Here is a 13,514-nt window from a genome sequence, read left to right as displayed (position 1 = left end):
CTATTTCTTGTCTCGATTCCCGTTTTTAACCCCTCAGATTTCCACAGCTGCCCACTTCTACAAAGGTTAGATTAACTCCTAATTCGCACTGGAACGAGTGAAGAACCGAAGATTGACACCGAGTCACTCGGTTCACAAATAGCAGCATTACTACATTACCATATTTTTAATATATAGATACTGACTCTTAAAAGAAGAATCTTTGTTAAATAGTATATCAGGTTAATTTATTTGATGATACATAAGCTATACGTAATTCATGCTCAGGACGTTTCGGGTACGAGTCCACCATCTAACAAGCAACATGTAACATTTCTTTGCCTAAACAATAAAACATTTAATTCGACTTCATTTTGTTTTCTTGATAACTATTGAATAATGGTACAGACATATATCAAAGAACTAGAGTATCCAAAATCTTTTAGGTAGAGCAGAAACTAAAATAATTTCAATTATACTAGGTCGTAATATCGTTCAATTTCTCCAGTAAAGGAAGAACAGAATTGAGTATGTTCTTTTAATGATGAAAATGGGAATAAATTATAACATTAATGATTTTGTATTCCGACTAAGTGTCCAAAAGAGATGACCCCATAAACCCAAATATAAATGAAAACGTAATTATGTATATTGGTTGGAAACACTACTGTTTAGCAGCACAGTTCACGTAGTGGTTAAAACTGGTGCTCTCTGGCGAATGTTTCCTCTGCCCTTTCGTTTTCCGCTCCTCCCCTCTTTTCCTCCAGCATAGCATCACCAGAACAATCTGAGCCCGTACATGAGTGTCCCGTGTTTAAAATTCCATTACATTGTATAACATTTCAACTGATATCAATGCGCAATGCACGCGGGCGACGCGAAACGGAATGAGAAAAAAAGCAGAAGGAGAGGGATAAAGAGAGAGGACAAACCATGAGAGCTCGGACTGCTGAAAACGCGAGAGAGAATTCTCCCTCTGTGCTAGGGTTCGATTCTCTAAGGTACTATTTCTCCTACTGGTCGACTGTTATTGCAGTTGCAAAACTCATGGAGTCCAACTCTCAATGGACTATACGGTGCACCAGAATAGGAGAGGAAATGTTCCTATTGTGCCAAATAGTTTCTGACCCAGAATAAAAGCCATTCTGTTCGATTGTGTTGGGTGTCTAATCGATACAAAGATAGGCATAATTCTAGTTTCCAATATCGATACATCGTTCCGCAAAGCAATTTAAAGCATTGAGTTATCACTTAGGATAGCCTTATTCCGTTCAGACATAAGTACCTCTTCTGTAAGTGATAATCATTGACAAAACGTGCTTGGGTTTCTAACCGAGATACGTTTACAATAATATTTTTTTCTCTCCTTGCTTAGAGTGTTTTTAGGTTAAATTTACTAAACTTATCAAGTTGGTTACGTTTCATTACGTATTCACTACATTTCTATACAATTCTTGTTCTAATAAACTAAGGGAAAATATTAAAAAAAGTAGTAGTCATGTTTCAGAAACTTTTCTTCAAAACCTCTGTTATTTCATCATTAACAATTTTGCAATAAACAAGGGTAAGGCTGCATGAAAGCCACACAGTATTTACTGTTTTAAAACTTTGTCCTCAAAAGCTATACATTTTCATTCGTTCCGAAGTCTGTCTTCAATCTCTGTGTATTAAAGTCCTATATTTTTGGTCGTTAGAACGTTTGTGCTCAACGCCATACCGTCGCATAAGAACTAGAAGAGCGGAACTCCAAAAATGTGGTTTTCGTTTTCTTCATGTTTGGACATAATTTTGAAAGCCCCACTTGGTATAAATGGAATGTAACTGCCATCTGTTCTCCTTGTCGATCTCGGTTGTAATATAGCTCAATTACCATCTTATTAAAAACACATCTTTCTAAGAAAATAATATTTTTGTCCCCTCTCCTGTAGACCTATGAAAATGGAGTTATGTTCCTCTGGTTCCCACTTGATGATATATACTTCGTCCTTGCAAAACTCCTTTTTTTTCTAATTATACATCCAAGTTGTATATTCTTCACCATTTTGAACCTTTGTCCTTAAAGTCTATATATGATACAACAAAGTCATACAGTCTTCGACATTCTGAAGACTATCTTCAGTGCCTACGCTGCGAAGCCATATACTCGTATCATTCTTCGTTTTGAAATTTGTCCCGAACGTCGTATATTCTTTGAACTATTGAAACCTTACCTTAAATTCTATGTATGAAGTTCATGCATTATTAATCAAATTAACACCTTTAATTAAAGTCTATGCAATAATATTTGTCCTTTTGAAACCTATCTTCAAATTATGTGGACAGTCATACATTCCTCGCCCTATGTTTTCAAACGTTATGCAATAAAGTTCTACAGACTTGGACATTTTTTGATACTTTCCCCAGAAATGTTTCTTCTTCGTCCTTTTTAAGTATTTCCTGAAACTTTACACTTATCGTGAATTTTCCATCAGTTTGAAGCCTTCTTTCAAGGTTTGTACAGTCCGTAGCAAAAAAACCTGCAACATGGGCATGTAAGTTTATTGTGAAACTACGCCTAACAGCGCAGGGAATCAACATAACGTCTAAGTGGCACGAATCACCCAGGAGAAACCTCGGCGTCCTCCCCTGCACACTTATATTGGAGCAGAAGACTTCTTCGTTTCACAATAAATTTACGTGCTCATGTTGCAGGTTTGCTGCGGACTGTATCTCGAAGTTATATATTCTACCTTATTCCTTTCAAGTCGTTTCTTAAAGTGTATGAAACAAGGATGTATTCACGGTCTTTTTCAAGAATACATTCAAATCACGTGCATCAAAGTTATAGGACAAAGCCTACACTCTTTGCCCTTTTTCTTCAAGTCTATGTAAAGAAGTCCTGTATTATTCAACCTTTTTTATCAAGCCAATGTAAAGAAGTCCTATATTGTTTGTCCTTTTTCTTCAAGTCTATGCAAAGAAGTCCTGTTCACAGTCCTTTTTTTTAAGCCTATGTAACGAAGTCCTATATTATTCATCCTTTTTCTTCACGTCTATGTAACGAAGTCCTGTATTCTTCTTTCTTTCTCTTCAAGTCTATGCAACAGAGACCTGTATTATTTTTCCCTTTAAGTTCTATATAGAGACCTATATTATTCGTCCCTTTAAGTTCTATATAGTAAAGTTCAGTTACTCTTCCTTGTTATTCAAGTCTGAGTAACAGTCTTTTGTATTATTCTCTCTTTTTTCTTCAATTATGTCTAACAACTTGTTCTTTAAATTTTATGTAACCATATCGCCTTTTCTTTGTCATTATCTCTCATAGTCCATACAAAAATATCAGATAACTTTCATTTTCTTAATTATATGTTTTTGCAGAATTATTGTGTATTGGTTGTTCTTTTGAAGTCTTTCTTGCAGAATTGTGGACCAAAACTTATTACCTACGAAAGTGAATAGCGACCTTTAAAAAAGAAAAATGGGAATCCATTTCTTTCACTTTAACTGTACCATCTACGGCAAAAATTATAGAATTTTCGTATTTGCCGGCATATAAAAGATACCAGCGTATAAGTAGCACCCCATTTTCTGTATTCAAATATTTTCTCTGTATATTATAAAGATTTCTTTTTTTAATATAAAGTGATATTTTAGCAAGAAGGATATGTGGAGTTAGTAATGCTTAACTAAATGTATAATCGCGTACGTGTCTGGAAATATCTATAGTGTATGTACGTCCTAAGAGGAAAAGGAACATACACTTCCCATTTTGCAATGCCAAACGGGAATATTTTAAAATGGATAAACTCTGGGCAAATTGCAAGAAATGAGCGTATTCAATTGGTAATTAAATAAGGACAGTACCTTGTTACTAGTATCTAGATAACTGACATGAAAACCACAATTACTGTTCTTAGTATAAGTAATGCATAAAAATATTGCATGTAGGAGGACCATGTGGATATTAGCTTAAATTCGAACAAATATCTTCCACATGATGTAGTTTAATTCAGATTCTTATTTGCATACGGACTACAGAAATCCGGATCCAAAGTGGCAAATTTTAATCACAGTCGAGAAAAAGTTATATGTATTTTATTAATACTTCATGAAGAACCAGAAAGGCCCAGTTTGCCATAAGCACCAGACTGTGTCATGTGATCAGGTCAAATGTCATGTTGCATGCTAAATCGAGTCTGGATACTCCAAATAAAGATGAGAAATATTTCAAGCACGTAACCCCCTCGTGGGGGCGCTCTGGGTAACTCGAAGAAGATGCGTTTATTTTATCATTATTATTGTTTTTACTCAAGCAACTTGACTTTTGACAATGTTCTCTCCGTGTTTATGTTACGTGCTATACATCGTTTTTAAGCTATTCATTATGTATTTGCAATAAGCTTTCAATTAGTCATATCCTTATTACATATAGTTTTATGAGATTGTGGACGATTTCATTTTTTTTTCTTTTTCCACTGATTTTACATTGACCTTAACGTTATGTTTCGTAACTTTTTGACTATGCTCGCTTCATTTTAGTACAATTTCTTTCTTGAATGTAAAATCTAAATACTTTGTTCTATATTTAAGCTGGTTTTCACCCATCTCCCTCTTTAGAGTTTTGATATAAGTGGAGGAATTATTTGTTTTCATTGATTTTCCATTGATATTATTGTTAATGTTTTGTACTTTTTTAATATGTTTTATTCAATTTAGGACAATTTCTTTCCTGAATGTAGAATCCACACATTTTCTTCTACATTTGAGCTGAATTTCAGCCATCTCCCTTGTTTAGTTTTTGAGATAAGTGGAGGAATTTTTGTTGTTGTTGTTTTTCATTGATTTTCCATTGACCGATGTTAATGTGCTTTTTTCACTATGTTCCATCTATTTTAGAACAATTTGTTTCTCGAATATAGAATCTACATAGTATCTTATACATTTAAGTTGACTTTAAGCCATCTCCCCAAAGTCTCTTCACATCATTGCAACCGGATAGGCTCTTTAGTTCTTGATGCTCTTTGAGTTAGAAGAGGCCAGAAATTTCCAACTAACAGTATAATTCTAAATATTATTCTATGCTACATAACTTCTATAAGTGAGTGAGTCATAGCAGAAATAGGTTAAGAGGAATTTAACTAGTTACACCATACATATAAAAGACTGCCGTAGATTAGCTTCGGGGTCAGTTCGGTAGAGAAGCAAGGCGGTTGTCTCAGAGTTGGAATCTGTGCTGTACATGTTCCGAAGTCTCCGTCATTTGGAGTTCCGATATCGATCTCTTCTGCTCATCAAAGGTTGGATCTCTGGTCTCAAATATTAACGTAAGTGAGAATCCTTCTCTTATCCTAGAATATAAAAAATGTCTATTTATGGTTTTATATTCTAGAATGTGAACTATTTGAGATTCTTAGCACGTAATTGGATATGTCTCTCTTTCAGATCTCAGTTTTGTCATGAAGAGTCTAAATGAGGTGAGTGGTATCAAAATCCGCCAATTCCATTTTTTTTACCGAAATTGATTTATATATCGCTTGTTATATGTTTGATCTGGAAAGAGAAACATGGAAACAGAATTTTGTTTAAAAGCTTAGTACTTCATACTAAAAAACTAGTTCAAATATGGGACTTTGTACGCATGTATATGGAGCTTCACTGCACGTTTCGCGAGATTACTCGAAACTAAGCGAAATGGATATGGCGGATTTTGATACTAGGCGCCTTAAATCAATTATTCTCAATTAATTAACATTTTTTACTTAGTTTTATGTACAGGATGTTTCAAAACAACACCGACAACATTTGGGAGGTGATTCCTGACACCAAGATAAGGCGAAAAGTATAGACCAACCTGGGTGCACAAATGCTTACTTTCGGAGTTAAAACATTAAAAAAATGAACTTTAAAGGTCTATAGCTCCACAACTATGGAACCTAACGTAGTCGGGTCAAGACTTCACTTAGGAACTAGTATGTATCCTATCCAAATATCAATGTTTCAGAATCCTGCGATACTTTTGCAACAATTTTTATAGTGGTAGTTGGTGAGTACTTCAAATTATATGCCCGTAGCCAAACTGTCTCTACAAAAATTGTTGCGTGAGGTACGATAGGTCTCATAGTTGTGAAGCTATGGGCCTTTAAACTTCATTTTGTAATGTTTTCAGCAGCCTATAACTCCGAAAGGAAGTATTTGTGCACCCAGGTTAGTCTATACTTTTCGTCTTATCTTGGTGTCAGGAATCACCTCCCAAACGTTGTCGGTTTGAAACACACTGTATATTCAGTAAATTACTATGCAATTTAATTATTCTAGTATACTTCCGTTGCATTATTAATATTTGCTATTTCAAGTTTCTTAAAATTAGAGCTAAAGGTGTAAATTATGAATTAGTGTGAGGCATTTTGGAATACTATATTCTTTCCAACAAAACTTTATTTATTTATTTATTAACGCCATTAGTAGTAGCAATTTTCTTCTAATACACCTCAGTACTGAAAATCATGTTGGTATCACATTAAGTTTTCCCGTTATGACCCCAGTAGCTCCAAGAGGTAAGACTATTGTTTATTGATTGATTACCATTGAGACGATGTAAGCAGACGTGGTCATATTGTTTAGACTATACTGAATACGAATTAAAAAGGGGAAAGCAAACTTTTTTGCACCCAGGGCAGGGGTAAAACTGAGGGAGAACATGGGGGACGGCGTTCCCCTGCTTCCAGGAAATATCCGTGGCGTCCCCCCTTTTTTAAAAAATACAATGGGCGGAGATAGTTAGAGGTGACTGCGTGACATCATGCGTACCCCTACCTTTTTAGATCCACTTTTACCCCTGACCCAGGGGCATAAAATACCTACGTATGGGCCCGATTTAATTTCTTATGCCCTTAGAGATCAATTGAGGTTGTAGATGCAAAATTGGCAATCTCCACTTTTTTGAGAAATTGAGTTAGAGGTGGGACTGTATTGTTTTAAGTGTCTACGACCGAGCGGTAAAGTCAGTTTGGATCACAACCTACATCCTCCCAGTAAAAACTAAAGGCGAATATCACAATTTTTGAAAATCTTGCAATCTCCACTACCCGGTGCGGTTCAAAAGGGACAATCTCCACTTCAGCCAATCAGAGGCCCGCTGGCATCAGTCGTTGTCGTGGCGACCGTGTCGCTTGCCTGGAATCGTTCCAAACTTCCTCACTAGTTTGTAATGAGTCAACAAGTCTGTACTAGTTCACTAGTCCACGTTCATTTTCAAAACTTGTAATCTCCAATTTTGAAACAGTAATTACAAAAAATAAGGGACTTTCTCTGGGGAAAATTTATGTTCAACCCTGTAATATTAATACGATCTACTATGCCAAACAATCTATACGTTAAAATCTTATGGGGTTTACGAGATATCAATTAATCGCTCGTCCTGAAAAATTCGGCCGAGTGGAGATTGCTACTTTTGCATCTACACCCCTCAATTTTACGAAGACCCTATAGGATCACACAAAGACAGTAATCTATAATGTACTCATATGTATGCATATGCATTCACTCAAAGGACATAGCTGTTGATCTCTTTACATTCACTCTCAATACCCATCAATCCCAACTCCATCCCTCAATAAACTCTGTTACTCTTTCTAGCAAATCACTGTGAATAGCACACTAAGTTGTATATGTTTTTTTTTTTCGCATTTCAATTAAAAAAACGAAGCAGTGTTATTTTGGAAGGATTACATCCGTTTTCATCAAGTCCGAGTAATTGTAACTGGGAGGTGTGTCTGTTGGATGGCGTTAGCAAAAGAGGGGGAAACAAACACTTTTCTATCTCGATTCCAATAGCATTTGCACAAACCATTAATTCGAACACACATAATACAAATCAGTTTGGAAATAATACTAAAAATCCCTCTCTCTGTTGCCTCCTATACATTCTTTGTTCTGATCCTGATTTTCGCCCAGTTCTTTCATTTGGATTCCTCTATTTTTATGTGGTTTTTAATTACGGATATTTCCTCTCTCTCTCTCTCTCTCTCTCTCTCTCTATATATATATATATATATATATATATATATATATATATATATATATATATATATATATATATATATATATATATATATATATATATTTGCAATTCTAATGTAGCTTTTTTTACTCGTTTCTCCTGTTCTTTACATACGTTACAATGTTGTAGGTAATCTGCTACCGATCCTCTGTCAATCGACTAGTACTCACAATGGATTTATTTTACGTGATTGTGAGCGATATAGCTCTACGTACGTACATTTCAATAGAAAGTCGTGTTGTTAGTTTATACAATTTCACAGAATGATCTCTACTGCACATCATATCCATTTACATTCTCTGTAAGAGAATTAATACTTATATTTATATATACAGCTTTAGAAGAACAAATACTCTTTTCAACAAGCAGAAAATTCTATGTATTTTGTCACTTCAAATGTTAACGAATTTCATATTGTACACAGTATCCCCTTTTCATTAATCTTTCGGTCAGATACTCCCAACAATTGAATAAGTAGCTTTGACAACTTGGACAATAAAGATAAATATGTATTCAATGTTGGAACATTTTTGTTTAGATCCAAACTCAGTGTGCATAATTTTTTGCTTCTCTTCCCACTCTGGAATAAACTACGCCAAATACACTCTTTGACAATTGTTAAAATCAAATGTTAAGGTTGTTTACGGGCAGGCTTTTTCAACACCTACACCAAATTTCCACCTTTCTATAGCAAAAAAGCAAACGCTTTAAACATTTAAATGATACAAGCCTTCCACTTATCAAGTAGCAAGTATGAGCTCTTTTGCTCCTTTGGGAAAACGTTGCTGATTTTAACGCATTACGGTCTTTCTGATATTTCTAATATTTTGGACAGCATGCTGTATTGGACTTTCTGCTATTCGTAGAATATTTTGAGATACTCGTCTGTCTGGTGCTGGTGAATATGAGTCTATGATGTCCCATTTAGTCCCATCCTTAGCAATCTCCAAATTAGGCCCAGGTTCTGTTGACTGTCCTTGTCATCATATTGATCTCCGTTGCTTGATTCTTCACTTTCTTCGTCATATATTTCGTTCCCATCACAGAACAATGTATGTAATACAGCGTGCAGCTCTTCGCCTGATTCGAAGTTCACATCATCATTTTCACTCTCAGAACCTTCCTTTTTACTACCTGACGCATTTGGAGACAGTTGCTACAATTCTCGTAATATATCTTCCTCAGTACGCAACAGTTCTTGAGTCATTATCTCGACACAACTTCTCACACGAAAGGCAAAATTTGTACTAATGTAGAAACAGAAACACTTACCTTGATTTGCACAAAAGATTTTCTAAAATTAAACAAAAACAGTTTTCCATAATTGTGAGGTTTGGACTTCACAATATCAATAATAATTTCATATAAAGAAAGTATTTTGAAATCGAAAAGGCGGACAAATAAAGAAAGCCACTTTTTGAAATAAATATCGCGTTTATAAACCTATTATTTATGTCAGCACTCAGAATTCATATATATCCCTAAAAGTATGCGTATTTGTGCCTATGAATGCATGTAGCATGAAGAGTTCAAGATATGACCAACTTGAAAACTTACTACACGGAATGTTCCTTCTTTGTGAAATAATAATAATAATAATAATAATAATACTGGAATAAATAAATGTCACTACTATCAAAGCATTACGCTACTAAACCCTTTAGTTCGAATAATTGAAAATTTTAATCAAAACCTCATAATCTAATAGTAATGAGTCAAAATTATTCTCAGCGTCATTTGTAGGTATATATAGCAATATCTCGAGAACTAATCATTCAAATATTTTTAAAATACAGATATAACATACTGAGAAAATATGTGATAAAGTCAGAAAACGTCGAAGGAACCAAGTGAAAAACAGTTAAAATATTTTCCATTTGAAAAATGAAATCAGTCATTTTGACTCACGTCATCCTTCTAGTGTTAAACCGTAGATCCACACCTCATGTAGCTTCGGTGCTGAAATGGAACGATAAACTCAACTAATCAACCAAATACAACACATATAAGGGGTACATGCAAACAAAAATTACAAATATAATTAATATGTGTGAAATACTTTCTCACATTATTTTCTAATTGTTGCTAGTTGTTCCTGATTAACAGAAGCTGAGTTGATTTTAGTTTAGCGTTCCCTTCAGCAGCGAGGCTACATGAGACGTGGACCTATTGATTAACGTGGAATTCGAACCACATTGATTGACAGAAGTGTTTCGAATGCTTGTTGCTCATCAAGCTCAACCAATACTACTCCTCATTCATACCACCCAACATGATAGATCAAAACAAACATTTTGCGTGGACACTCTCGCCTGGGGTGTACCAAACATAAATATCACGGTTCCTCTTACCGCGCCATCAATCCCCAATAACGGAAATATAAAATTTACGTAGCACCTATTTAAAGATTATAATACTCGAATATATATTTCACATAGTACATAAATAATTTTAAAAGACTTGATTACGTGCAAGTGAAATAATGAGATAAGCAGTACATCTTGTACGATGTAATTGAATATTGCTTGCTCATTTCGTAGTAGTCGCGAGTTGAGAGATAGTAATGTTGGAATTGCAAAATATGTCTTCTAGATGAGGGACAATCGCAGCCAATGACTGATTGGGAACTGTAAAATCTTGATACATTCGTAAGATTAATTTCCTTTTTCAAGGCAAATGCAGATCTTATGAATACAATGGTTGAGTACTACTATGATAAACGGTTGAACCTCAAATTGTTAGAAAAAGTATTACATGTTTCGTTTGATCCTCCAATAAAACCCTCTACAAATGAAAATTCGAAACCCTCTACAAAAAGTGTATAAACAGATAAATAAAGATGTTTTAATGGCTCAATATTAAGGATAGAGAACCAGTGATCGTTGTAAGTGCTAATTAAGGATAGAACAACTCGGAAAAAAAGTGTTTTTTCTTGCCTTTGTAATTTTGTGTTCTCTTAAATGTTGGATAAATAATAGTACATTCCGCCTTTCTTTTCCCACTATAACATGATAAAGACATTTAATTAGTGTATTCGGATGAAAAATTGTGACGAGAACATTCGTTAGCCTCGATGGGATGTTGAACTCTACAAAAAAAAGTGTTAGCATAACTATTTTGAAAATGTAATAAATATCATGAAACAAAATTATCATTTGAAATTTATGGATAAACAAAAATTTCATTATTAACTAACTAACTCTATGGCCTATGGAACCCACAGGTTCAGTGCCGCGTTCACAAAAGCTCTCCACTGACTTCTATCCTTAGCTAATTGCATCCAGTAAACTTCATTATTACTTACGAATAAACTGAAAACCTCATTAACCATTTATTGAGATTGTACAACTCGGTAAGTAAGTTAAAGACGCTGCTCGGTAAGAAAGTCAATTATTTCGAACATTTTGACACATTTTTAACTGTAAGGAAAGTAGGAATTGGTTGAATAATGAAGAGCATTTGCGCTAATTAACGATAGTACAGGTCCGAGTCTACCGTTCTGCTTTGATTTCATTTTAGCCAGGAGTGGAAAATGCGTCCTCCTCTGTACGTCACATCCGAAAAATCGAAAATAAAATTAATAAACTTCCCTGAAATATTTAGGTTATTTTTCTGCAATAATACACAAAACAATTTGTATATCTTGTGAATTTTTGTTGATTTGACTTTCGGGGCGCGTATAAGCTTGGCTATCCTGTAGTGACATCTATGTCGCAGGTGCGTCGCGTCTGTCTTGTGTGATATATCATCAAACTAAAACAACACCTTTGTTTGAAGTAATTTATAGCAAAATTATATCTTATACTTAAAATAATAAATTGTTATAACCAAGAACTAATGTTTATTGAGAAAGGGAAATGCACATAGCAGAACCGTACATTCCAAAACCTAACCGAACAGAAGTAGAAATCACTATTAAAAAAAATTAAAGAAATACATATCTCCAGGTGTAGACGAAATTCGGCCGAGTTACTTTTAACTGGAGGGAAAAAATGTGTAACAAGATACACAAACTCCTTATCTGAAACAAGGAGGAACTGCCACAAGAGTGGAAAGTATCAATCATTGTTTCAGTTCACAAGGAAGAAGATAAAACTGATTGTACGGGACATTTCTCTTCCCTAGGAATACAAAGTAGAAACTGGATCCATTTGGCTAAGGACGGAAATCAGTGGAGAGCTTTTGTGAACGCGGTATCGAACATCCCGGTTCCATAAGCCACAGAGTTAATTAGTTTATTATAAACATTGAATGAGATGTCTATAGCAGCAGATATCTATAAATGACACAATTCCCTCACCCTCTCCGACCAATTGGTATGATGCCTTCGCAATAAATGTACCACTGTCCTTTTCATGGTGCTCTTCCAATATCTCTATTCCACTTCATTTTTCATAGTGCCACTCCATCTATGATTCTACATCCATGATTTTCAGTTTTTTGTACACTTTAACCACAGTTGATCGCTCTACCCTCCCTAACTTAATTAGCACGTAGGCAATCGGATTCTTGCAAAATACTTTCATACATATGCATAAATAAAGCTTTGTACCATCACATTACTGAGTCAGTCTTTAAGAAAAAATATATCTGTCTTAAAAAAATGATATGGTTCACTCTATGGTATACTAAATAGAAGTAATCATACGTATATATTTTTCTTTTAAAAAAAGTTATTTCTTTTTCCATAGAAGAACGAATACCATGCAAAAACTTTTAGCTATTCGTTAAAACAATATCGCACAGTTACGGTTAATTAAATCTTAAGTGGGATTGTAACAGAAACTGAAAATAAATTGGGAGGAATGAAACAGAGCTTGTTTCGGAGATAGAATAAAATTAAGTTTTAAAAAAAGAGAGAGAAGACAATTTGAAAGAAGAATAAAAAAGAATAAAACAAGAAGGATGAACTTTTGAAAACTTCAATTAAATAAATGAAACTTTATAAGTAAAAAAAAAAAGTTTGAGAATAAACCTCATAAATAATGGTATTTGAAATTAGAGAAATTCAGTTGATCGCAATTCAAGGCGAACTTTTTTGACCCTTTTTTTTATTTACAATGACTACAAACATCTTAAAACTACTTGTAACCTTCTAAAAAATAAAGGTTAAGAAGTTATTTACTATTTTTTTTTTTGTTTGTAAGCAACGGGTTTCATTCCCATTGATATTCAGAAGAAGTAAGTATACAATGTAGAGTCGTTAGTGGTCTCAGTCTCATATAGTGAAGGTGCTGAACAAATACATTAAATCAACCAAGCTGATTTTTCTCAAACTTTTCGCCGTGGGAAATTACTTAATCATATTCAGTGATGGCCTTTACTTAGTAAAACAAATACTTTTATAGACTATATAACTATATATCTACCGTTTTCTATATTTTAATATGTTGTAAATGAACTGAAAACAATTTTATAGCTTTTTACAACTGCAAGCTATATAGTTACAAAATTTTACTGTATATCATCATATTTTGTATTATATACTGGCCACATG

Source organism: Thermobia domestica, chromosome 8 (genome assembly GCF_964235325.1).
Source record: "Thermobia domestica chromosome 8, izTheDome1.hap1.1, whole genome shotgun sequence".
NCBI classification, from domain to species: domain Eukaryota; kingdom Metazoa; phylum Arthropoda; class Insecta; order Zygentoma; family Lepismatidae; genus Thermobia; species Thermobia domestica.
Note: the sequence above shows the minus strand (reverse complement) of the source record.